The sequence below is a fragment of the Centrocercus urophasianus genome, unplaced genomic scaffold (assembly GCF_019232065.1).
Source record: "Centrocercus urophasianus isolate 14NV4802_14NV808 unplaced genomic scaffold, USGS_Curo_1.0 seq_21, whole genome shotgun sequence".
Classification (NCBI taxonomy): Eukaryota; Metazoa; Chordata; class Aves; order Galliformes; family Phasianidae; genus Centrocercus; species Centrocercus urophasianus.
The window spans coordinates 21,454,554-21,481,281 of NW_024884767.1; the positions used below are offsets into that span (position 1 = coordinate 21,454,554).

General features: G+C 41.6%; 1 protein-coding gene across 3 annotated transcripts in view; it reads right to left on the reverse strand.

Annotated features, from left to right (window-relative positions):
* Positions 1-26,728, reverse strand: part of SEMA4D (semaphorin 4D) — an 88,051-nt gene that overhangs the window by 37,058 nt on the left and 24,265 nt on the right. Inside the window, exon 1 of one of the 3 annotated variants that reach the window (XM_042823112.1) lies at positions 23,497-23,554. The exons of the other annotated variants lie outside the window; for them this stretch is intronic. The gene's annotated coding sequence lies outside the window, so the exon portion shown is untranslated. Of the gene's footprint in view, positions 1-23,496; positions 23,555-26,728 lie in introns of those variants that run through there. 3 annotated transcript variants of the gene reach the window in all.

The following is a 26,728-nucleotide window of genomic DNA, read 5'->3' on the forward strand; positions in this document are numbered from 1 at the left end:
AAAGATAAGTCAGATAATAAAATTTAAAAACTGTACCTATTGTTTCAGTAATTGGGTATTTGACACATCAAAGCTCCTCTTATGTCTCAATCATTTTAATTTAGCTGAAGCTAGACTGTAACAATCAACTTTCAGTTCTCCTCACCATCCTAACCTTGAGTCTCACAAGCACGGTCAACTTCCCCGGAGTTACAATCTTAAGCAAATATAACTCAGGACTATTTTAGTAAAATTTTAATCAAGAGCATACTGGTGGTTCTTAATCAGATTCCAGGGCACCAGAATTACAACTCTGTAATACAGAAAGTCACAGAGCACTAGAGAAAGGAAAAGAGGAAGCACAATTGCATATAGATAATAGCAGATTATGAGCATTTAGACCGAACTGTAGGCCCTCGCTTTATGGTGATGTAAAATTTATGTGTAGTCACAAGAAGGTAGATTTGTTTACCAGAACAGCATTAGAATATTTTAAATGGTCAATAAACTATGTATTCTTTGCAGAGGAAAGATCACTGGAAGCGTATCAATCATGCTTGCAAAAAGATCAGAGTTTAAAAAACAAAATAAAAAACAAAAAACAAAGAAGCTACAACCTCTGTTTCATGGATGCCTTATGTGGAAGTGCTTCAGTATTAGAGAAGTGCATGTCACTAGATTCTATCCACTATAATAAAAAAGCTAAAATCAACATGCTTTAATTCAACACATAATTTTAATAGCTTAGATCATATATTCTGTCTCCTTTCAAATTAACCACTCTAACCACTCTCTAGCTCTAACGACTGCTTATAAGCTATAGTCTAAATATATTCAAGAGCATTACCTGAATACTGAGACCACAAAACACACAAGTGCTACTTTCACAACATTTTTCACTGAGCAGTTTTCAACACTCCACATTTTTTCTCTCCCTTCCCTTGAGAAATGCATGGATTCTTAAAAAAAAAAAAAAAAAAAAAAAAAAAAAAAAAAAAAAAGGCAATAAGAAGATAAGTCCTAAAGGCATAAAGAACAGAAGCTTTTAAAACAATTCAACAAGTTTTGTGAATTACTTGAGATAGCTGCCAAAGCCTGAATTTTTCTGGTTTTCAGAGTCAAACACCAAAGCCATCTTGTCAGGAGAGAGCAAGTTTTCAAGCATTCAAGTGTCATCCGTCCACCTGCCCATTCACAATACCACCTGATAATGAACAGTCCGAGCCTAGTACACACTGCCAAGCATACACTGCTCATGGAAAGCAGCAGCGACAAGGCAAATTGCAAAAGACAACTCTTAAACCACAGATCTTCCAAATTACTATTTTCTGTTTCTCCGTTTTGTTGTTGTTTTCTCTGAAATAAACTGGCAGCAGATGGAGAAGTAGGAGAAGAAGGAAAAAGTTTCAAATCAGTGCACAAGATAAAAACATCTCTTTAACATCCAGAGCAAAATATTGTTCAGCTTCCTCAAGAGAAGCCTTGGTAAGTTACCTATAGTTCCTGAGTAAAGGTGTCAATGCTTAAAAAACAGCAACATTCATTCCAGGGAGCCAGAAGCCACTTCCTAGGTTGTGCAAGCTAAAGCGTGGCTTCCCCAAGGGCACTGAGCAAGACTGCTGAAGCAGGGAATGTGATCCAAGTTATTCTCAAAACAAAAGAGAAATAACAAAAACAAAGCTTAATTTTTTTTGGCTGTATGAAATTCAGAATTTTAACCTTGCAGTAGGGTTCAGCTATTAAAAAACCTATTAAAATCCACAGGTGGAATTTACCCCCTTTTTGTAAAAACAAACTAAAACCATTCATGTTCAAACAAAACCCTAAGAGATATCAAAAAAGGATTTCCTCAAGCTTTACAAGTTACGTAAGAACATCTCCAAGTTAGGAAAAATAGATAAAATCTGTTGTGCTTCTGAACATCCGTATCTTACTGATCATGCAGTACTACTCCCTTATCACACATGCCTTTAGAAATATCTTCTCACATGTCCAACTGCATAATCATTTACATAACAAGACTGGTTAGAGTGATACCTGTGTAAAAAACATGCTCTCTTAAGAGCAAGACAACCACAATGAACTGCAGGAGACTGAGACATTCTCAAACCCTTCTGAATTGTACTCCCAGTTTCATTTGAGACAAAGAGCTGTGACACCCAGCTGACAAACATGCCTGCAGTAACAACCTGAGCTCTCACTTGCAAATGCAGAAGGCAGTGTCCCTCCCATGTCTCACTTGCCATTCCACTCAGCTGCCCTGCTGCCCACTACACACACTAGCTTTACGTCTGACATGACTCATGCTGGCTGAACTGGAAAAACTGTGCCATTTTTCCTTCATCAGCAAAGCCCACTTTTGAAGTGCTAAAAATTTTCTTGACTGAAAGAAATATGCTCTTTATTTGCACAGAGCTGCTTGAAATGTCACCAACTGCTGTCATATTCCTTCCCAGGCACCCAGATGAAGCCAATGCTGAAGAATTTGTTGAGCAGCAATTCAGCTAGCAGTGGCTAGCAGTGAGCAGCAATGAAATGGGAAAAAGCAGCCCTGACTTTGTGAAAGCTGGTACAGATGCAGCGACTTCTCTTACTGCAGCTACTCCATGAGGTTACAGAGCATCAATCACATCTGCTCCTACACTTAGAATTCTTGTGTTCGCACTACAAACACCAAGGTAATTCTGAGCATTTGAGCATTTGAGATACTCAATTCTGTAAATTGAGTATCACTCTGTACCACTATTACGTCTTCCTGCACATTCAAAAACATGAGTGCAGGTCTTTTATTATAAATGCCTCAGATCTTACATCAAATTATGTGCAAGTATGTCAGTAACAGGATTAATAGAGGCTTTGCTTGCAGAACATTCTCATGAGCATTACTGGGATTTTAACTCCTGCCAAGCCTAAAATTAAGCTTTTTCTTATGCTAAGTGAAATACAGCAGAGAGACTCATTATTATACTCGAAGATTAACATGTATGAATCTTGTTTTCATCATCATTAAGGACGTTATGAAAATACATGATGTGACAGTCACACACTCTGCAGGTTCTGCCTCTAAGTTTGTTGAAGCAACAATTACTGCATATTTCCAGACAACAAAGCTTGATGTTTCAAATATTACAGAAAAGCAGAACTATAAAATTACATGAAAGCACCAATTGGGAAAAAGATAAAATTTATGTGCTTCTTTATAGAGTTAGGGCTCAATATAAAACATAAAGCAAGAGCTCAGCTAAGCTGACCTCAAAATGCAACAGCAGCTATCCACAGACCAGCACCACAAACCTCTCAGCTCTCACAATTCAAATGTCACAGTGAAACATTAGGATACACTCATTCATATGCAAAAAACAATCATAGAGAGATTCTTCAGAAAACATGACAGCAATGAGCATTTTTAATTGTGAGATGGATTCTGCAGAGGTGGCCAAGCTGCGAACTGTTCCTCTTTATTCCTTCATAATAAAGTTCCATATGCAGTAATTTAACACCGATGTGCAGCTCAGCATTGCCAAATCACTCACTAACTTCCTCTCCTCAGCAGGAGTAGAAAACACAATATTAACAAAAAGCTTGCAGGTTGAGATAAGGACAGGGAAATAGCACACCAGTCATGCCACAGGCAAAAGAGACATGGCATAAAAGAATTAAATATAATTTACAGCCTATTGAAAACAGATGAGAGCAGTGAGAACTAAAAGCAACCTAAAAGCACTTACCCCTTCACCCACCTCCTTTTATCTCCTCCATCTGAGCATGGCAGGGAAATGGAGAATAGATGCTGCGGCCAGCCCACAACACTTCGCCTCTGCTGCTCTTTCATGGTCACTCTCTGCCCTTGCTATGCTATGGGTTCCTCTGTGGCTGCAGAGAGATCTACTTTGCACAGTGGCCACAAACTGCAGGGGAACAACCTGCTCCTCCACGGCCCTCTCCTGGGCTGCATGGAGTTCTGTGTCTGGAGCTCATCCTGCCCTCCTCCTGCTCTGACCTGGGTGCCTGTAGGGCCATTTCTCTCCCACTTCTCATTCCTCTTTCCCAGTTGTGGTTGTGCAGCAGTTTTCCCTCTCTTACATCTGCTCTCCCAGAGAACACCCAGTGCCTGTCATGGCTCAGTTCTGGCAGAGGTGGGTCCCTTTGGAGCAGTTGGAGTTGGCTCTGCTCTGACACTGACGGTTTTGCACAAAGAGGCCCCCCCAGCTTCACAAACCTTGCCATATTAACCCACTACAGTATCATACCATCAAAAGATATAGAAAGAATAAAGAGAAGATACTGAAGACAGTTTGGTCCACTTCCTGGCTGCATCTCAAGACAGCCAACGAACTCAAGAATGTACTGCCATCACCTTCATTTCAATTGTCACTCTGCACCTCAGCATATCCTTCCCTTCTGAATTGCATCTCATAAAACAAAAAACAAACCTTATTTCCCCTATATCCTGCAAAATATATGGTTTGTTTCTGTAAAAACTGTTATTCCATTTTAACTCAAATCAATTAAACGTAAGTTCAAAGTTCTCTGTGGATATATTCATTTTCTGCACACCAAGTGTTATGTAGGTGATCTCCTGAAGTAGTTCAATCAGATTTTTTTGTTTGTTTTAAAGTAATGGTTTAAGGTAATGGATTTCACATAGCAAACAAAATAACGACTCTTACTAAGCATTTAGTTTCCTTCTGGTTCTCCCTGAACACTTCCCCCAATTTATATTAATTGGGATGACTAGATAGAAAGTACTTTAAAAATGTGTATCGTCAAATCAAAACACTGTCTAATATTAAACTGTTAAACTCAGCTAATGTTACGAGCTAATTTCATGTATTTACAGGGAACTTTTTTTTATTTATAGGAGAACTTTTCACAGACACTCTTCTTTCCAGCAAAGCACTTAGTTAGACTCAAAAGAAATTTTTTCAGAAATTCAAAAACACTAAGTTTCCAAGAGAACATACACGTTTACACTTAGAATAGTCAACTACCAATCAGCCTGCTTTTCTTAAGTAGCTTTTGCAGATCTCTTAGAAGTCTTCCATAGTACCTAAGGGTAAACAGACTACAAGCTGAATATCATCAGCATTGCAGCTTAACAATATTTTACTAGCTGCTTTGCTACTGCTATTCTGCAGTGAAAGACCAAATTACATTTTTCATTATTATTGTTGCTATGAAAACCAGCCTCCTGTTGGGAGTGTTTGTCATTGGTCCTCACTTATTAAGATAGATTTTAAATAGCAAGCCTATTAAAGGCTGCAGACATATTTATGATATGTAAAAACACTTAGCATCTTTAACGTAAGATTCATTTTCAGTTTCCCCGCAATGATCTGAGAAGTCCATGGCAACATCAGCAGACACTGCGTGTCTCAATACAAAACACAATCAGCTCCTTACTGACCCCAAAATTACTGAGCTTTTATATTCAAACAACTTCTCTATCCTTCATATTTGAGACAGTAATCAAGCACTTTATTGTTAGCTCCTTTGAACAAGGAAACTTAAAAATACCTGAGCGAGTTAAGTTTCATAAATCTAATCTGCTTTGAAAGATTGGTAGGACATTCCAGTGTTAAGTGACAGCCAACAGTTATACAGTCTTACAACAACCGGCTCGTACCTCAAGACGCTGTCACACTATGGGTCATTTTGGATTATGTGAAGTGACAACACTTTTTCAGCAGGAAAATAGCCCCTGCTCTTGTATCTTTTCATTAGCATGAAACGAGGAATTCAAACATTAACTTTTGGAAACACTGCCTGAAATTAGCTTTCTGCAAGACCTTGACAAGAGTTAAGCTAAAAGGTTTTTTTGTATTAGTGCTGAAACATACCTGAGATGTTTCATCTGCTGACATACACCTACATTCACTACAATACTTCTGATACTCAAGGAACCACTACCTCTCCCCCATTCTCAGGATACGAGAAGAGGCTTCACTCTACCTTCAACCGGATATTTTGCCGGATTTCTTACAGGAGACCTTCTTATCTGACACCGGTGAGGCATCACAGGACACTTCCATGAGAAAGTCAGAGCTTTCCTGAGAAAAGCATGTCTTCCTACATGCTGTCAGGTCAGACCTTGGCCAAGATAAGCTGACTGGAACTGCTGACTAACAATTTCTCAATCCACTCTGTGGGTGACTAGTATTTCCATTCCAGGCCCAGGACCCCTCAGCAGCATTTATTTCCTGCCTAAATTCTTAGGTATATTTCCAGTTCTCACAGGCATACGTTATTAGTATTAACCTCCCCTGACACACGTCAGTGCAGTGATCGACTCCTTGCCCAAGAAAGACTGCAAAAGCACAGGTTCATCCCCGAAGGACACAGTAACTACGAAAGCAGGAGAAAGTGAGAACATGTCTATGCTGCTCAGCAGAGAGCTCCACCAGTTTTGTGATACACTTAGCTTCTAGTAAGAGCTAGGCTCAGGAAGCCAAGAGAAGTTTTATGGTGGGCTTCAACCAATGTGAAGCAAGGGCAAGAAGTCCCACCACCTGCTCAACCTTACACCACCAAAAGAAGAACATATGGCCAGATGAGCAGGTTTCAATGCACAACAGGGCCTCAATCTACTACCTGGAGTGCTTGGCAGGGAACAATTTATTTTTGGGTAACAACGAGAAGGATTCTCAGCATTGCAGTTACTAACTGAGCCACAGGACCTATTCTGGGATAGCCCCTGCCATTGACAGGCAAAGATTTACAGTTTCAAAAAAATAAGCACTGTCACCATCTGCCCTTCTAAGGCCCTACTGTGTTCAGGTCTAGAACCCCCAGCACAAGAGGGACATTCCAAGCTGTTGAATGGCCACAAAGCTGGGCCTGCAAAGACAGGCTGAGAGAGCTAGGGTTATTTGGTCTGGAGAAGAAAAGGCTCTGGGGAAACCTCACTTGTCTTTGAGTACTTAGAAACTGGAGGGTGACTAACTTTTTACAAGGTGATAGTGACAGGACAAGAGGGTACAGTTCAAAAATAAAAGGGGGGAGACTAAGGTTAGCTGTTAGGAAGAAATTTGTTACTCAGAGGGTGATAAGGTACTTGCACAGGCTGCTCGGAGAAGCTGTGAATGCCTCATCCCTAAGAGGCGTTCAAGGCCGGTAGGGCTCAGCCTGATCTGAGTGGGTGGCAGCCCTGCCCATTGCAGGGAGTTGGAACTAGGTGATCTTTAAGGCCCCTTCCAAATCAAGCCATTCCATGATTCTAGGATCACTTGGACCATCCTCCCTGCTTAGGCCCAAGGCACTACAAAAGCTACCGCTGCCCATGTTCTCGGTATGAAAGCAAAAAAAAAAAAAACAAATCAAAACAACAACAACAAAAAACAAAAACAAAACAACAACAACAAAAAAAACACCTGCTGTACCCTAACCTTTGCCCTCAGTAGCTTTGAAATTTAGACAAACTAGTTTACAAGATCTTTAAACGATTCATTAAAGTACACAAAGGAAACATTTCAAAGCGTAACTACAGCAACATGAAACAGATGGCTACAATACAAATCCCATTTCTGGATTTCTGGGACTGGAAGGCCGTCAGAGCCACAGTGGACCATAGGGCTGTTTCTGCTATCACAGGCAAATTTAAATGGAAAACACTAAATGAACATGAGTACAGAACATCAATTTATTTGAAGTCCATTTCAATAACGTAAATTGTTTGTAGTCCAAAAGATTAAATTCTGTTACATTAATAAAAGTGATATGTCACCTACAGAAAAGCCACTCTGAAGATTACATCCACAGCACTGCCAAAATCTACCTGGGAACAAGGCAAACTAGCAGGCCTGGAACTAGGGGGGATCAGCCAACCTTGCACATAAGACCATAGTCAAGCTTGTGTTCAGGCAGGGAGACCTGCAGCACAGGCCCAGACACTCAACCCATACAATGGATGTTGATTTTCAAGCAGGACTTGAGGAGGACAGTGTAAAACTACTCAAATTTTCTGCCTGAGTGGTAAACAGCTCTTTGCTGATGAGCAGGATTTGTGCTCCAAACCAGAATCCAGCATCAGAGCCAGGCAAAAAGCTCACATCAGGCTACATGGCAGCAGTGTGCAGCAGACAGGCATCATACGGCTGCTAAGGAATCCCATCTCATTCACAGAGAGCTACTTCAGGGAACAAACTTTCAGTCCAGGTACCCTACAGTTCCATCATAAAGATCTCAACTGAGGGAAGATGCAGCATGACAGGAGGCAGAGAAAGGGAGGACAGGACAAAGAGTACTAAGCTCTGGTCCCTGATTTCAGTATAATTTGAAGGCACAATTCAAGCCTGCATCCCCAAGAGTTAGCCTTCCTCCTGCATGTCGTTTTTTTTTTTGGCAGCTCAGAGCAGTGCAAAACTGCTTCTATTTATGAGATGTAGAGCTGATAGCAGACTCTGAGCTGCAGGAACAAACTCAAGAATGATGGTCTGATTTTCTTTGCTGCAGGTTAGGAAAGCTCTGGAAGCAATGCAAGCAGTACCTCTGGCTGAGGATTACTTTTACTCAGGTCTCAGTGAGCATTTAATCTCTTTCGTGTGAAAGCAAGGCACTAATACAGTTCAGGGTTCAAGGAAGCTGACAATTTACTCAATTAATACAGCAAAACATCACCAACAGCAAAAGATGTTTTCACGTGCTGACTATTGCTTGGTCCAAATTGATGCTGAGTGAAAATGAGAAGTGTCCTGTCTGTGGTTCTTCTGAAAGCAGTTTCTTTTTTTCTTGTTTATAATGGTTCTCTTGCTAGAAAAAAGGTAAACACAAAAATGTGAAAGTGAAGTTTTTCTATGGGCCTAAACGTCCTAAAATCATGGACTGCAAAGCTGTGATCATTTCTGCATTCACGTGAAAAATCCAGAGTCAGAATAAGCTGAGTGATTTTATTTAATCATAACCACATTAAGCTGTTCATCTCTGTAGCAGAATGTCCCAGACTTCATAGCAAACATCTCTCTATGTGAACAAATAAAAACATTTGCTCACATAAGCTGGTTAAATGTCATTCTCCCCAGATGTCCGGATGGCTTAGCAGTCTTTGTTGTGAGATGTTTGCAAAACGTAAAAAAAAAAATAACAGACACTAATATATGACGAAATGCCTATCCAGCAGATGTGCAATGCCTGGAATTCAACAAGACCATTTTTGGTAACAGATACTGATAACATTCATTTGTGTATCACAACTGTAATTATGCAGCATTCAGTTCTTGTTGAAAGAAACAGTAAAAACAGTGTACAATTTGTTCTGTAATGGGAGTTGCTAATTAAGGTCCTCTCTCTTCCCCACACAACACTGTTGCACTGATCAGCAACAAAGAAGGGCAGCACAGTAACAAGCTCTATTAAATTCTGCCAATCCTGAGCATGCTGGAAAATACCTGAAGAAGCAGGTAGAGGAGGGAAAGTGTTGCACTTAAAGCCTTGTCACTGACCTCAGGTTTGACAGAAATGTACCAAAAAAACTCTCACAAGTTTATCTTACGTATAGAGGCAGGTATTAGTTAACTAGGATCAGAATTCTACTTAAGTGAGTCCACTTAACCTAATCCTATAAAAAACACTAGTACTATTCTTCCTAATTCCATGTTCTGGACAACATATGTAAAGGATAACATTTTACAAGTATGTATTATAGGTGTATAAAACTCATTGGAAGTTGCAGAGAATAGCAAGAGCAAGGAAAAGCTCAGAGCAGGGACAATATCATGCCAGTAACTCAAACAAGGTCATTTTCTTCTCTCATAATGAAATATACTGATTGCAATTAAGCACAAATCTTCCTGCAGCAGAAGTTGTTCATGTGTGGTTCAGACAGCTTCTGCAACGTATATATAAACTGCAAGTTTACCTTTAAAAGGCAACTTGAGGGAAAAAAATAAAGGATTTCCTATAGTATACAAATATCGAATCACAGAATCATAGAATCACAAGGTTGGAAACAACCTATAAGATCATCTAGTCCAACTGTCTCCTCATCACCATTGCCACCACAAGCACTAAACCATATCATGCAGCACGTCATGCAGACGCCTCTTGAACACTGTCAGGGACGGCGACTCCACCACCTCCCTGGGCAGCCATTCCGGTGGCATTCCAGTGGCCTGACCACTCTCTGAGAGTAGTTCTTCCTTATATATAATCTAAACCTCCTCAGGTACAACTTGCAGCCATTACCCCATGTCCGGCTAGTTGTCTGGGAGAAGAGGCCAAATCCGTCTTCACCACAACCTCCCTTCAGGAAGTTGTACAGTGCAGTGAGGTCTCCCCTGAGCCTCCTCTTCTCCAGACTGAACAATCCCAGCTCCTTCAGCCGCTCCTTATAAGACTTGTGCTCCAAACTCCTCACCAGTTTCGCTGCCCTTCTCTGGACACGTTCCAGGACCTCAATGTCTTTCCTGTAGTGAGGGGCCCAAAACTGAACACAATACTCGAGGTGCAGCCTCACCAGTGCTGAGTACAGGGGATGATCACCTCCCTGCTCCTGCTGGCCACACTATTTCTAATGCAGGCCAGATTGTCGTTGACCCTCTTGGCCACCTGGGCACACTGTCGGCTCATGTTCAGCTGAGCATCAACCAACACCCCCAGGTCCCTTTCCTCTTCACACTCATCCAGCCACTCTGCCCCAAGCCTACAGTGCTGCATGGGGTTGTTGTGGCCCAAGTGCAGGACCTGGCACTTGGCCTTGTTGAACCTCATCCCATTCACCTCAGCCCAGCGGTCCAGCCTGCCTAAATCCCTCTGAAGGGCCTCCCTACCCTCAGGCAGATCAACACCACCTCCCAACTTGGTGTCATCTGCACACTTACTCAGTTTGTACGCTTGATTCCCTCATCTAGGTCATCAATAAAGATATTAAACAAGATGGGCCCCAGTACCGACCCCTGGGGGACACCACTTGAAATGGCTCACCAGCTGGACTTCACTCCATTCACCACGACCCGCTGGGCACGGCCCTCTAGCCAGTTCCTTACCCAAAGAAGTGTATACCTGTCCAGACCACGGGCAACCAGTTTATCCAGAAGAAGCCTGTGAGAGACCATGTCAAAGGCTTTGCAAAGTCTAGGCAGACTACATCAACAGCCTTTCCCTCATCTACCAGTCTGGTCATCCAGTCGTAGAAGGAGATGGGGTTGGTCAAGCACAACCTGCCTTTCATGAACCTGTGCTGGCTGGGCCTGATCCCTTGGACACCATGCACATGCTGTGCAATCTCATCCAAGATGATTTTCTCCATAACTTTCCCTGGTACCCCTGGTGAGGCTAACAGGCCTATAGTTCCCCGGATCCTCCTTACAGCCCTTCTTGAAGATGGGAGTCACATCAGCAAGCCTCCAATGCTCTGGGTCCTTTCCAGTTAACCAGGAGTGCTGATAGATGGCCGAGAGCAGCTAAGCAATCACCTCCCCCCAACTCCCTCAGCACCCGAGGGTGCAGCCCATCTGGTCCCATGGACTTGTGACAGTCCAGACGGAGGAGAAGCTCTCTGACTGTCTCCACCAGAATCACTGGGGGCATATTCTGAGCAGCGTCCCAGACTTCCAGATCGGCGCATAAAAAGCCCAGGGGATAACTGATCTAGCTATTAAAGGCAGATGTAAAGAAGGCATTGAGAACCTCGGCCCTCTCCTTGTCCTCAGTGGCCACATTCCCTGCTGCATCAAGCATAGGATCAGAATTATCTTTGGCTCTTCCTTTGCCATTGATTTACTTATAAAAGGATTTTTTATTGTCTTTTACTGCAGAGGCCAACTTGAGTTCAAGTCGGGCTTTCGCCTTCCTAACTTTCACTTCCTTGTAATCTCCCCAAGTAGCCTGTGCCTTCTTCCAGAGGACACAGACTCTCTTTTTCTCCCTGAGTCTCAACAGTAATTCCCAGCTCATCCACACCAGTCGTCTTCCCCACAGCTCGCCTTACAGGACTCAGGAAAGCCTCTTTTTGTGCCTTCCATCTTGAAATGTGCCATTTCCATCTTGAGGAGCGTCCAGGCTTTTTGGGCCCCTTTACCCTTGAGAATCAACTCCCAAGGGACCCATGCTACAAGCACCCTGAAGAGATCAAAGTCCGCCCTCTGGAAGTAAGAAGGTAGTTTTGCTGATCACTCTTTTGACATCTCCAAGAATGGAGAATTCTACAATTCTGTGGTTGCTCTGCCCAAGACGGTCTCCACCCTTAACTTCTCCAGCCAGTCCTTCTCTGATGGTGAAGACCAGGTCTAGCAGGCACCACTCCTGGTAGGCTCTCCTACCAATTGCATAAGGAAGCTATCTTCCACGCAGTCTAGATACCTCCTGGACTGCTTCCTCTGCGCTATATTATAATTCCAACATATATCAGGGAAGTTGAAGACTCCCATTAGAACAAGTACTGGCAATCGTGTGACTTCTGCGAGCTGCTCATAGAATGCCTCATCCAACTCTTCATCTTGATTAGGCGGTCTATAACAGACCCCCTCCAAGATGTCACCCCTACAGGCCTTCCCCCGATCCTTACCCATAGACACTACACTCTATCATTCCCAACCCCAAGCTCTTCAACCTCGAAACAGTCTTTAATATAAAGAGCCACACCACCACCCTTCTTTCCTCGTCTATCCCTTCTGAAGAGCTTGTAGCCATCTATCACAGCACTCCAGTCATGGGAGTGGTCCCACCATGTTTCGGAAACAGCAACAAGGTCATAATTAGCCTGACTCACAATCGCTTCCAATTCTTCCTGCTTGTTGCTCATGCTGCGTGCATTGGTATAGACACATTTCAGATGAGTCATCTGCCTCACCCCCAGCTCAAGCATCATTCCTCTAGGCTCATCTCTTGAGAGGCCTGTTTCGTCCCCTTCTCCCTTCATAGCTAATTTAAAGCTCTTTCAATAAGCCCCACTAGTTCTTAAGCTAGTATTCGTTGCCCCCTTCAAGATAGATGGGTTCCATGGAGACAACAGGCCAGGGGCTGAATAAACTTCCCCATGATCAAAGAACCCAAAGTTTCTGGCTTGACACCAGCCTCCAAGCCAATTATTCACTGCTTGTGCTTTCCGATCCCGCTCAGAGTCCCTCACTGTCCCTGAAGGTATAGAGCAAAAGATCACTTGAGCTCAGATCCTTGAACTAAATGCCCTAACCCCCTGAAATCTTTTTTCATCGTGTATAGGCTTGTCTGAGCAATTTCATCACTGCCCATCTGAACTACGAGTAGCGGAAAGTAGTCAGATGACCTAACCAGCTTTGGGAGTTGCCTGATTATGTCCCTGACCCAAGCCCCAGGAAGGCAGCATACTTCCCGATGAGCCAGGTCTGCATATGGGGCCCTCCGTTCTTCTGAGAAGGGAATCACCCACCACGACCACCCTTCTTTCTTTACTGTCAGAGGCAGTCTCAAGGCGTGGGGGTGACCGCCTCACCCTAGGCTCTCTCCTAAGCAGTTTCCTGGGTTTTTTTCCCAGAGCCCTTCCCTCAGGTAAGCGAGTGAGTCGCTCCACCAGCCAATCTCCTGCTCACACTCCCTGATGGCCCTAAGTCTCTATGATGGTCTCTAGAGGTCCTGATGGCCTCTAAGCACCTCACCCTTGAGCTCCACCACCAGGCTGAGCAGCTTGTCCACCTGCTCACACCTCGCACAGGTGAAGTCCCTGCCACTCTCCCCGGGTAGAAGTAGGCTCAGGCACTCCCTGCAGCCAGAGGCCTGAATAGCAACATTTCTCAGTAAACTTTCCATCTGGGTTGCCATGGTCTTCTTAGAATAAGCCCGCTGTCTAGTGGAGACCATGTTTCAGCCTGTGTTCTCAGAGACTGCCAAGGAAAGTCGGTATATATATTTTTTTCTGTAAGTGCTCATGTAGAAATTCCTACACAGCCTTTACAGAGAAATATTTGCTTTAAGCAGTAAAACTGATCCAAAACCACTGCTACAAATAAAGGCTTCCCCTACCGATGGTGATCTCACAACAGCTGCATCTCATTGTCATGGATTACCTGCTGAAGGTCTCTTAGACTATCTTGCCAAAACTAGTCTGGCAGCTTGATTAATATTCAAATTCTCCCCACAATACAGCATTTTTCATTAGAGAAACCTCAACAGAGGAGTCCAGGCTCCCCATCAGCAGACCCCATCAATTTCCTTCTGAAATTAACTGCTACCTTAATTTGTAATATTAATGCATTTCACAGGTGAAGGAATGAACATGCAATCATCAATACCAATAAACTCCAATAACCCACAAAACACTGAACCTCTGAGTAACCAGAGCACTTTAAATGTTTCTGCTAGACATCTCTCTATTTATAAAGAAGGAAACATACATTTGAGACATCTCTTTCCTCCACAAGTTATTTATAAACAGAACTAGTTAGAGATGCATTTTTTGTTAGTACTTATCAAAAAAGAAGAAAACTACCAAGATTTTGTTGCAAACAGGACAGGACTATGTGATGATTTTTGGGATCAAGAAGCAAAACAAAACAAAACAAACAAACAAACCCACCAAAAACAACAACAAAAGAAACTAGCAGAGGTTTCCCCAACCAAGACTTAGAATATGAGCAGAAAACATGACGACGCAATATTCAATTTTTTGTCGTAATGTTTGTCTACCAGCTTATGGAACAGAAACTTCAATTTCACCTCATTTTTTGAAGGCACTTGGACTGATTGCTTTACATAAAATAGTTCTACAAATAGTATTACTACCTGCCACACACTTTGAATAGCAACATAAAAATAGTTGCTCTAGCCAGTTTTCTTCCAAAAGGAAGCAACTGCTCTCCTCGCTCCTAAAGAGAATTTAATGAAGCCATCTGCTCATGGCTGAGCATATTCTAAAAACATCCTGCATTTTTTATATTACCTTTCACAGTTCAAAGCCTGGCCAGTATCTCAAGGCTACAACCTTTGCAAAAAGCAAAGCAAAAAGCAGAAACACTACTAAAAGTGCTTTTTTTTGTTTATGTATACACTAAAGTACTTCAATATCCGCACATATACTGTGTATCACTGACAACTCTGGCAATATTTATGATTTTAAGAAGATAAAATAATAAATTGCAACATACATATAAAATTGAATCTTGCAATGCTTGTTTCTGTTGTGATGCAGTATGTTACTTAGTAACCAAATACGTCAAATCAAGGAGGCTATTTAAACTGGTCAACAATTTAAATACCTCTATGCTAAGATCTAGTATATGCTTAACCAAGAAATGAAGAATATTTACTCCTTTTTCCCAAAAACCTCTTTCCAGTCCAACTGTAAAGCACTGAAAGCCCAATGATACAGATGTAAAATAACTGCTGTATGGGCCCCTAGGAAAAGGCACTTGTATGACTGAGTTGCCCCTTTCAGATGTTAGAGTATCTCCTGTCTTTCATAGATATACACGACAGGAGTGCCGAAGAGCTGCACACAGACAATCTCAGCACATCTCCTGCATTAAGTTACTGTCTTACAGGGAGATAAGATATATAACACACATCAATACCTCCACACTTACAAGTATATTTTTCCAATTTCTGGTCTGTGAGCAGTCATCTGGCAGCAGACTTAAAAGATGACTTTTCAGTGTGATAGACCATTGCGAAGGATTAAACTCTACTGCAGCCAGCAGTATAACAAACACAAGCCTACATTTCCAACTCAAAAATACACCCGTTACATACAATCAAAGCTTTTTTAAACTGTATTTCCAAGAGTCCAAAATTAACATTTCTGCAGGTAATCTGGGCACAGAAAGTACATCCACCATAATGCCAAACACAATGTAGCCTTCAATTTTGCCTGATGTTTCTAGATGATATTTCTAAACAACCAGTTATTGTGTACAAGTTAGAAAAAAAAGTACGACAAGGAGGAATGGTTTTAAATTAAGACAGTGGAAGTTTCAGTTAGATATTAGGAGGAAGGTTTTTACACAGAGGTGATGCACTGGAACAGGCTGCCTAAGGACGCTGTGGAAGCCCCATTCCTGGAGGCATTCGAGGCGAGGCTCTGGGCAGCCTGGTCTAGTGGTTGGTGACCCTGCACATAGCAGGGGGGTTGAAAGTCCACGATCTTTGAGGTCTGTCCTTTTAAACCCAGGCCATTCTATGATTCTTTGATAATCATTAAAAAAAAAAAAAATCAAGAAAATTTTAAGTGGCATAATGGGGTGAATAAACAGAATTGTATTTGTAACGGTCTAAAGATACCAACCAGTAAGAGACTGAATATACATCATGCAGTATTTTAGGTTTCACAGTTTCTATCTTAATATGTTTAAGAGCCAGAGGACAGAAAACAGAAGTATCCCCATTATGAATGGTTTTAATCAGAACATTTCCAAAGGTTTACTTTCTCAGTTGGTATTGTATCTAACATATTAGACTACCTATTCAAAATTTCAGTAATAACCTGGAGGTTGGGATAGTCAGAGCAGTAGCAGATGACAGAGAAAGTCAAAATTAAACTGCTATACATACAACATACAACATACAACATACATACAACGTAATTCCATAATGAAAGGTGAGTATGAATATCTACTTTGCTCTTGCAGCACTAAATGATAAAAACCCAGTTCTGTGATCACACTTCAGAATATTTGTGTCAAATAGCTGTTCACAAACCTCCTCAAGTATTAAAAAAAAAAAACTGAAACATGATCACAATTTACATTTTTTCTCCCAGAATTCTCAATAATAAAAGCCAGTCCTTGTCTTGTACTTGTTAAAAACAAAAAAAACCAGTGAATTCCAAATCTAGTCTTTTCACATTCACAGAGGAATGAAAGCAAGGCTGTCATTTTTTTATTTTATAGTAGTGAGAAGCAGAAGTAGAGATGGTACTGCAGAGACTACGACATCATTTTTTATCCAGTGCCTGCCTGCATTGTCCAAAAGCAGCCATAGCTAACTTGTATGAAATAGAATCTGACTGATATAACTCAACAATTAGGCCAAGGTTACCAGAGGGACTCAATCAACCCAGAATTCAAATCCCACGTGAAGCCAGTTCTCCAGTTGCAAATGGTATGGTTTTCTCATTCTGCACATGCTAAATCATTAAAACAAGAGATTAATGAAAACCAAAGCAGAAAGCACAAGCATGTTGCTACAGGCATTGAAGACACGCAGCACTTTCTATTTGGAGAAGCAAAACTACTCTGTAATTCAGAGGGAAATGGTGCAGGCAGGGTGTTCATGACATGCAAGGATTTAAAACAGACAAATACACCTTTCCTCCTTGGTACCTGCACAATGAACTATGCCCTGACTGCAATAACCAGCATGCTGCAGCCTGGCCTACTGTGGAGGCAAATGCAGCACTGATCCTGATGCTAATTTCCTGGACTAGAGCTGGCCAGGCATTTGTTACGTGCCCCGCCCCATTTCCATGAAGCTGTATGTTATTCTTCCTGGTTTCAGGCCTGAAAACCTGCAGCCAAAACCACATCCAATCATTGCATGATACAGAAGCAAGAGATTTGCCATCAAAAGTGGCAGAGCAGGCTGTGAAAAGGCTGGTGGCCCTCTAGTGAACTGAAAGTTCAGAGGCACCTTCTCCCAAAACGTTCTGCTCACATTATCCCCTTCACTGCAGTACCACGCAAACTTTGGCCAGACAAAGCTGATTTCCTCTGCTAGTGCGGCAAAAAGAACCACAGCTGCCTCTTTACTCTTCCCTTTGATAACCAAAGGTCTCAGCTAAAAGCGGAACAGCAGGAACCTGTTGTTGAATCTTCTGCTGCTTGCTTTAGCAACTCTTGGACCTGAGGAGATTGGCAGTTAATTTTTCTGGGATATAAGAGCAAAAACACATGTATTTTCCAGGCTACTGATAGAATCACATCTCTGCAGGCAAATTTCTACCCCTGTTGGCTGCTGTTCGATGAGCATTATCAGGAATTAATTCATGAACTAACAAGCAACTGCTTGAACCTCAAGCAGAAGGGAAAGCCCCAAAGCTTTCTTGTTTCACTGTGGAAGACAGGAGAGGGAAGAGAATTTGAACATGTATTAGTAGAACATTAATGAAGATGCAGAGACTTGCCAACAGCAGACATGATCTCCTCTGCACCAGCACAGCTCAGGGCAGAATATCGTTGTTCACAGGACTATGGGGAAGAACAATCAGACTAGCAAAGAAACTCTTGGAAGACTCTGAACAACTACTGAGTTTGCAGCACCTGAAAGGACACTCCCCTAGCAGAAAGCTCTCCACTCATACGCCAGTGGAAGAGATGCAAAAAGCTGTGTGTGCATACCTGTCTTACCCTGTTCTGAGAGATAAACAAAAATACTAAATTTAAGAGTTTATGTTGGTTCAAAAATCTATTCAGCTGAAACTGAGCCATTTGGTTTTCTGGACAGAAACGGAGGTTGAGATATTCTCTGTTGGACTGACATGCACATGTAGCTCTTGTACAGCCAAATAAGCTTTAATATTAACAATGAAACAAGTAAGAACTCATTTAACAGGCAGATTTTCAAGAAGAATATTCTCCATCTCTTTAACTGTGCAACATTCATTTGAATGCTGGAAGACAGAGCAGATAAATCCCTGAACCACAAGTTCAGCAACTACAACTTCTGCCACAGGTTGGTTTCACTACCTGGAAATCGCAAAAAAACATTGTTTGCATATTTTAGCTTACCTGCCCCATGCTGGAGTCTGAGAATGTATCATAAATTATTGCTTACGAACCCCAAACATTTGGTGCGGCAGAAATGCACAGTGCATGTTGCACAAAGTGCACAGCCCCCAGCTCCATGCAGCTTCAGGCAGCAGCACCACTAGCCTGCAACACCAACACCAGCTCTGGTCTCTGAGGAAACACACTGGAACAAACTCTAACCAAACAATGCCACCTGATTTTTTCTCCAAGTTAAAATGACATCCTCATCAGATGATGCAGAAACAGTGAAACCAGAAATTAAAGCCCACCCTCTTTAAATGAATGAGCAGTGACTGATTGACTACAACATGAGGCACAGATGCAAGTGCCTGAAGCAGGCAGAAACTGTTGCTTTCTATCAAAGCTACGTCCAGAAAACTTTACAGATGCCAGAAGGAAGTTAACATACAATTGCAAATTTCACACATGGGCATCTCATTATTGTTAACCCTTGCTTTTCATGCCTTGCATTTCTTAGTAGTGCAAATGTATTATTTTATTTTAGAAGTCTACCTCACTATAAATACACACTATCAGAAGTTCCCAGAGATAAAACATTACAGTTGCTAAATGAACTTAGATGTGAGTAGTATCTGAAGAAGAAGAACTAGTAGGTCTGTGATTAAAACTTGGTCTACATGGATTATGTCCATGCACTTCCCCATCAGAAGTTTCGGATGGTAAGTCTGTTACTCCAAAAAGGGGCTTCATAATAGCTAAATCAAAACTCGCAGCTATAGCTTCAGCCTGAACTGTCTATCGGCAGATTCCTGAGGCTGTGGCTTAGATGTCAGTCTGAAAGATCCTCAAGATGACTAAATCTCCACGCAAGTCAATGTACTGCAGAGCAAAGGGCCTGCTAGCACAGCTCATATGTGCTGCAGTAACAGACTGTTCATTAATTAAAGCTGATGCTTTAATTAAAAGCTTCATTACCCATCAGGCAACAACAGCACATTCAGGAACTATCACATAATAGAACCACTGTTAGTCTTTTCTTTACGTATTCAGCTGCAGAACAAAAGGTAGTGGTTGTACAATCAACAAGAAGTTGAATTTCTGCAGGTAACATTTCTTCTCAAGAACAAACTCAGCAACATGAAGACCTTGCACTGAAAGTGAAAACTTTTCAACACAAAACAAGGAAAACAAAAACCTACAGTTGTCACAGTTGTTTATGGAACAGCATCCTTCCATAAACACTGCCAGCCATTCTGACTTCATATCATTTACTCATTATCATTAGTTAGAAAGACAGCACAAAATGTCTCCAAAGGAAAGACAGTTTATTCTCCACCACTCTTTCCAAGTTCTCACATTTAGTGCTCACTTGTAAGTTTTCAAACCTACAAACAAAATAAGACAAGTGGACATCTGAATGTGACAGCTACGAGACAAAAATCTCAATAAATGAGACTCTTTCCAAAACATTTGTGGTAAGACAGAGTTATCATTCAGTAAAAAATATAAGAACAACATGCTGCAGAGCATTTAACAGAACCAGAAGCCTTGCATAAAGTAGCATAAAGAGGATTCTGAACTTGTGGAATTGGCCATGAATTTCTACAACATATTTAAAAACAAAAGCCCAATCATATTGATTGTTTCTAAATAAGATATTTCATTAACCGCGTTAACTACAAATAGGAATTACAGTTAGCATAACATGAGGTCTAATTCAAAAGAACAAAATAAATGTTTTCACCATAGAATCACAGAATGACTTAGGTTGGTAGAGACACTAAAGGTCATCTAGTTCCAACTCCCTGCCATGGACAGCACTGCCAAACACCAGACCAGACTGCCCAGGATCCCATCCCACCTTGCCTTGAATGCCTCCAGAGATGGGACGTCAACAATTCTGGGTAGCCTATGCCAGTGCCTCGTTGCCCTCTGAATAAAAAAATTCTTCCTAACTTCTAACCTGAATCTTCTCTCTTTTAGTTTAAAGTCATTCCCCCCTGTCCTGTCACTTTCAGACCATGTAAAAAATTGGTCTTCCTTCTGCCTGTAAGCTACCCTCAAGTACTGAAAGATCATAATGAGCTCTTTCTGGAGCCTTCTCTTCTCCAGCTATAAAAGCCCAACTCCCTCAATCTTTCTTCATAAGAGAGATGCAGAGATGCTCCAGCCTTCTGATCATCTTCATGTCCCTTCTCTGTACCCACTCCAACATCCTTCCTGCACAGGGCCCCAGGCCTGGATGTAAAAGTCCAGATGCGTCCTCATGAGGGCAGAGTAGAAGACAATCATCTTCTTTGCCCTGCTAGCCACCCCTCTTTATGATGCAGCCCAGGATGCTGACCTTCCAGGCTGCAAGCACACACTGCTGACTCATATCCAGCTTTTTGTCCATCAGATCCCCAAGTCCTTCTCTGCTGGGTTCCTCTCAGTGAGTTCTTCTCCCAGTCTGCAAATACATCTGGGATTGCCTCGACCCAAGTGCAGCATCTTGCACTTGGCGCTGTTAAACTTCAGAAGATTCTCATGTACCCTCTTTTCAAGTGTATGGATGCATACACTTGATGCATGGCATCCCTACCTTCTGTTGTGTCAAGTGCATCACTCAGCTTGGTGCAATCAGCAAACTTGCTGAGGGTACTCTTGGTCACACTGCCTATGTTGTTGATAAAGATGTTGAAGAGCATCAGTCTCAAGACAGATTCCTGGGGGACACCATACGTGACTGGCCTCCACTAGGACGTAAGAGTCACTGACAACAATCCTTGGCTACACTGATTATTTACAACAATCCAACCAATTGTTTATCCACCAAACAGTTCAGCCTTCAAATCCATACCTCATCCCCATTTTCTGGAAAAGAGCAAGGCAGATGAAAAACGACGTCCAAAGGCACAGAGACAAAAAAATAAGGAACCCTTGAACAAAAAGTAGTAATAGGGTAAGAAGGTAATGGCAGTGATTTGTTTTATCACAACCTGTTAGTGTCAGGTTACATACTCAGCCCACGTGATTTAAGAATTCATGTAGGGATAAAATGTTTTTCAATTAGCAATATGAATATGCACTGGCTCATGTGAAGTGCCTGTAAGTGTTAATCTCAAGAAAATGACATATGGTGTCTTTAAACAACAGCTGAAAATTCACTGCTTCTTATGGCTTTATGTTAAGAATGATTGCCTTAGTGCTATCTTCAGAATAAATAAATAAACAAACAAAAATAAATAAAAGCATAGACATAAGCTGTAACACTCCCTGCCTTCAAATTACGATACAGACAAAATAACGTACGAAGCTGAAATGCTGAGTTAGGTAACACACCAGCTATGAACAAGAGAGGTGTAAGCCCTTGTAAACAATGAAAAGAAACCACAAAGAACAATGCGTATGCTAAACACTTGCATGAGGGAAAATATGGAAAATATGAAATAAATATGCAGTTACAAAGCCAGAAGTTGTCACTGAAACTTGGTTTGCCTTCCACAAATCAGAAATGCACACCATCACCAATTTGCCATGGCTCAGACACTACAAAAAACAGTAACAACAACAAATTTTCTTTTGGGTCCTACACAGTGGCTTTTAAATCTGTTTCATAAGGCATTAAGAAAATGGTTCTCCAGGACCTCATCTTCTTGATGCAATCCAGTTCAGAGCCAGAAGTTCTGAATCTGGAGTCCTCAAGACACATTACTCTTGTTTTGTAACACCAGGAATGCAGCTGAGGATCTCTCTTCATTTCCTTACCTCTTCTAAAGAACAACAAACAACAAACCAACCTCAGCTGTTATCTCAGTGCACTAAAGTCTTTTATTAGTGATGCAAGTTCAGCCAGATCAGCTCAGAAAGTGTGCTGTTAGGGTGGGAAGCAAAAATTATGTTTTAGAGCACTTCTGCATCCCTTTTTTTGATCCAAGATACACCACTTTATGAGAGTAAAGAAGCTGAGAGTAAAGAAACAGTTATTTTGCCAATGTACATCCATAGGATAAGATACTGAGAGTAACAAAAGATTTCTGCAGGGACACAACCTTGACCATTCAATTCACCTCTCTTCCACTCTAATCCCATTTCCATTTTCTTAAGCAAGTTTTAGCAACTATAAGATAGGAAAAAGAGTAAAATTTAATAGAAGACTGTTTAAGTGAGCTTAGTTAATCAAAGAAATATAATGGTGTGAGTCACTGTTTGGAAGAAACAGGTAGCAGTTTGATATCTCTCAGATTACACAGAAGAAAACCTTACTGACATCATAAAAAGGGCACATATTTCGCAGAAGCTGTTCCATCTCTCCAAGGCTGTAGGGAATCAAAGAGGTCTGTTTCTTCCCTTTCCCTTTTGCACCACGCTGAATTTTTACCTGGACAAACACACCTGGCAAACCACCTATTTCTCCATTTTGCCCAAACTGCACCAAGTTCGCAGGTGGCAGGGCCATCTGTGCTGCTATTGAAAAGAAGCTACCAGTGAGTAAAGGAGGCAGAGGCAAGCATGCATGGGAGCAAAAAACAAAGCAGCACATGTGACAGAAAATACATTAAAAACAAAACAAAACAAAACCACAGAATAACCAAAATCTAAAAATCACAGCAGAAGCCATTACTGCACTGGCGCAGAAAGGAGCTCAGGCACTATGACACTTTTCTCAATCACCAGCCAAGGACAGGGGTGCAGAAATCCACGTGCTTCCTGATGATAGGTCACGGCAGGTTTATAAATACCCTTCAACTTCAGCAGTCCCAAACAAAAGAAAGCATTTCAGAGAGAGCAGGTACACCTGGCAGAGCCTCTTCCCAAGAGCAAGTGCTAGGCACAGTGCTGCGCCAACAGGAAAAACACTGATGGATATGCATCCATCTACAACCACAAGCACCCTCAAGGACATGAGGACCAGAAAGGTTCATACCCTGTCTCTTGCTCTGGGCTTCCACAATGTGATGGCCAGAATCCCTGCTAATCAGGCAGGACAAACGTGTCAGGAGAAGCGCAGAATACAGGACTTTCAGGTGGAAGGAACCAAGACCAATCAGCAAGTCCAATTGGCAGACAGCTTCAGGGCTGACCCACAGTTAAACCACATAATCATGTAAGAGCATTATCCAAATGCCCTCTTTCAGACTTGGCTGAAGAAATGAAGGTGACACATGAGTCTAGTGGTTATAATTTACCATTAAGAATTATTCAAGGCACAGTACCAGACAGTTTTATTATTTCATAAAGTGCTTTGTTTAATGTTAAACCATACAACTGATTCATTGGAACCTTGAAAGGTACCTTACCCATGCTAAACACATTAGCTGATCAAATAGTTCGACAGAAAGGTCAGCTCTCTTTTCCTGAGGCTGTCCACATTCACATCTCCCAGTTTTTGCCACCTAAAATCTTATCAACAAACACTTCTACTTTAAACTAGAATCCAAAAGCAAAACAAAACAAAACAAAACAACAAAAATAAAACAGAAAATTTACCTGTTCCAAGTTCTTGTGTACAAAAAACTCAGATGATCTGCACTCCTCTTCACACTAAGCAACACCGTGGAAAAGGAGGTGGTCCACTTACCAAACAAAAGGAAATGCATCAAGGTCTGAGACTCATTTGCATAAACTCTTTTGTGACAGTGTTCCAGTTCCTGCAGAACCTGGATAGGAAGCTCTCAATATTCTTTTTCGACAGGAAGGAGCCATAGCTCATTCTTGCTCTTCAAAATTCAAAAATACCAAGTTTAAACTCTGAAGGAAATAAATACTTTCATTTTTCACTGTTAGAAAAAAAGAAAAACAAACCAAAAACACACACACACAAAAACACCAAAAAAATCCCCACCACTTTTGTGGAGAAATTCGTGTCAGATAAGTCCTCACAAGTTTCAACATCTCCCATTACTAAAAGTGATTCCACAGATTAACATGTTATTTGAAATGAAACCAGACAGGAGAATACAAACCTGGCAAACTACAGATTTTAAGTGCTAGGTAAACACAGACTACTTGATTAAGTACAGCTGATTCTCCAGACACTCTCTAAGAAGCAAATTCAAGACTCATCATCTTTGTAGCTTCCTTTCCTTCATGAAAATGATTAAAGAGAAGTTGCATACTGTTCTGTCCCCATGATGCAAATTTTGATAGGTTTCTGCGTACCTAAAAATAAAAACCTCGAATCAAACAGCTATGGCTTCCAAACATTTTTCTTAGATTTTTTTTCCACCAATCAAAAAAAAAATGGTGTTAGATAAGACACATTTATGTAGTATATTATTCTGTGAAATGCCTATCAATCCACAGTGGTTACCCATTTTCAAATTTAAACAGTAATTTTTGCTTTTTGCCTACTTACCTAATCAGTATTGCGGTACTCAGTCAACTGGGCCAACAAACATTGTGACAACTGTCACATAATGGTTACCTGAAGCCAGATAATTCTGTAAGAAAACACTGCCTACATTCTGCAAATCCTTACTGAATAACTATTGCCAACCAAAATTGGCAACTTGTGAAACATATTTAAAATACACACTGGAAGTATTGTATTAAATCTTGAGAAAACTACTTAAGCAGCAGAATGTGCATTATGAAAAAGCACCATTCACCAATAATATCAGAAAGAAAATAATCCCCAATTTGTTAGCAGCAAAGCAGTTAATCAAAGTGAGCTAGTCAACATTGGAAAACATACTCAAAAACCCACTGCCTCTACAGTGTATTACCCCAACTTTGCTCACCTTATAGACAACCCTCCTTTTATGAGGAAGATCTATTTTTAAAACAAGACAGTCTGCAGAGCAAAATGACACCTACTGAGAGTATAGCGGGGAAAAAAAAACAGTGGAAATGTGGGCATGAACAACAGATTGTCAACTCAACATTAAAATTGGAGAGTAAACAAAACACACACAGTAAAGGTCTAAGAAAATGTCAACAGAAAAACATTATAGTGCCAGATGCTGTTACTAAACTGGGCTGGAGAAGTGGAAGCTGAGGAGCAGAGGAAAACACTGAGCTGAGAAGTAAAGACGGCAGCATCAAAAGGAGTAGATCATGTAAAAAGTCATCTGTAATTCCATCCTAAAACTTGGAGGGAGAGAAAAGTTAACTTGACAGCCTGCTGTCACAGAGATTATATCTGCCAACTTCAGGAAGAAGCATAGAATTAAAATAACCTTCTTCGTTTGGTGCCAAGGAACACGACCTGCAGTCAGTCAGTCCTGCAATAGGTAAATAGCTTAAAGAAAGCCCGTAGCTATGAAATATTTTTACTGAAAGAAACTGTCACTTCAGTCAAGCCAGATTCAATCCTAATTTGTTGATGCCCATTTTTGCACCACGGCTCATGGCAGCACCAATTCCACTGCAGTTTCACAGGCCCTTCACTCCCCACCAAAACCTGCAAAGCAGCTCTGCCCCCACAGTGTAAGTGGTGTAAGTCACTTGTAGGATGCACAGCCAGTGAACTGTGCTAAGGTGTCTCAGCACCTGACCTCCACATGGCTGATCTACCTCTGGGAAGGCTGCATGGAGCAGGGAGAAGGTTGAGGAAGAGCAGAAGCAACTCAGGCTGACTCTTTGGAGATGGAAAGCATGGCATACTGATGGCAGGGAGCAGCAGGCTCTCCAGACATTATAAATGCCACTTTAACCATTTTAAACCACCACCACTGCCACTGTTGGCTTAGATTGAAGAGTACCAGCAACAAAAATTGCATATTTATACATGTATTCACAATAAAACATAGTTCACTGCAGCTTTCATGCTGTACTGAAACAACAACAACACATACAATCATGATGGAGAAAAAGGCAACTATTTCCACTGAGGACAGAGAAGATGAAGACGCAGGCTAGCACTGTTTTGGGAACAACCAGGCTGTCCTGCCAACAGTACTCAAGCTCATGCTTTACTTGCCTCAAGCTGCACCTCGATGTGGTTTAGGAAGAAGGAGAGCACGGACACTGGTATGAACCCAACAACATGGAAAGGTCACACACCCAAGCTATCATATCACTTTTTATTTTGCTACCCTGGCAGCGCCACTGTGCCAAGCCAATGCTAACTGCACACATTCAAGGTCCTCCTCAGGAAGGCCCATCACTTTTGTGCCCCAAGAGCCACCAAACACAAAGACCAATCAGTGCAGAGG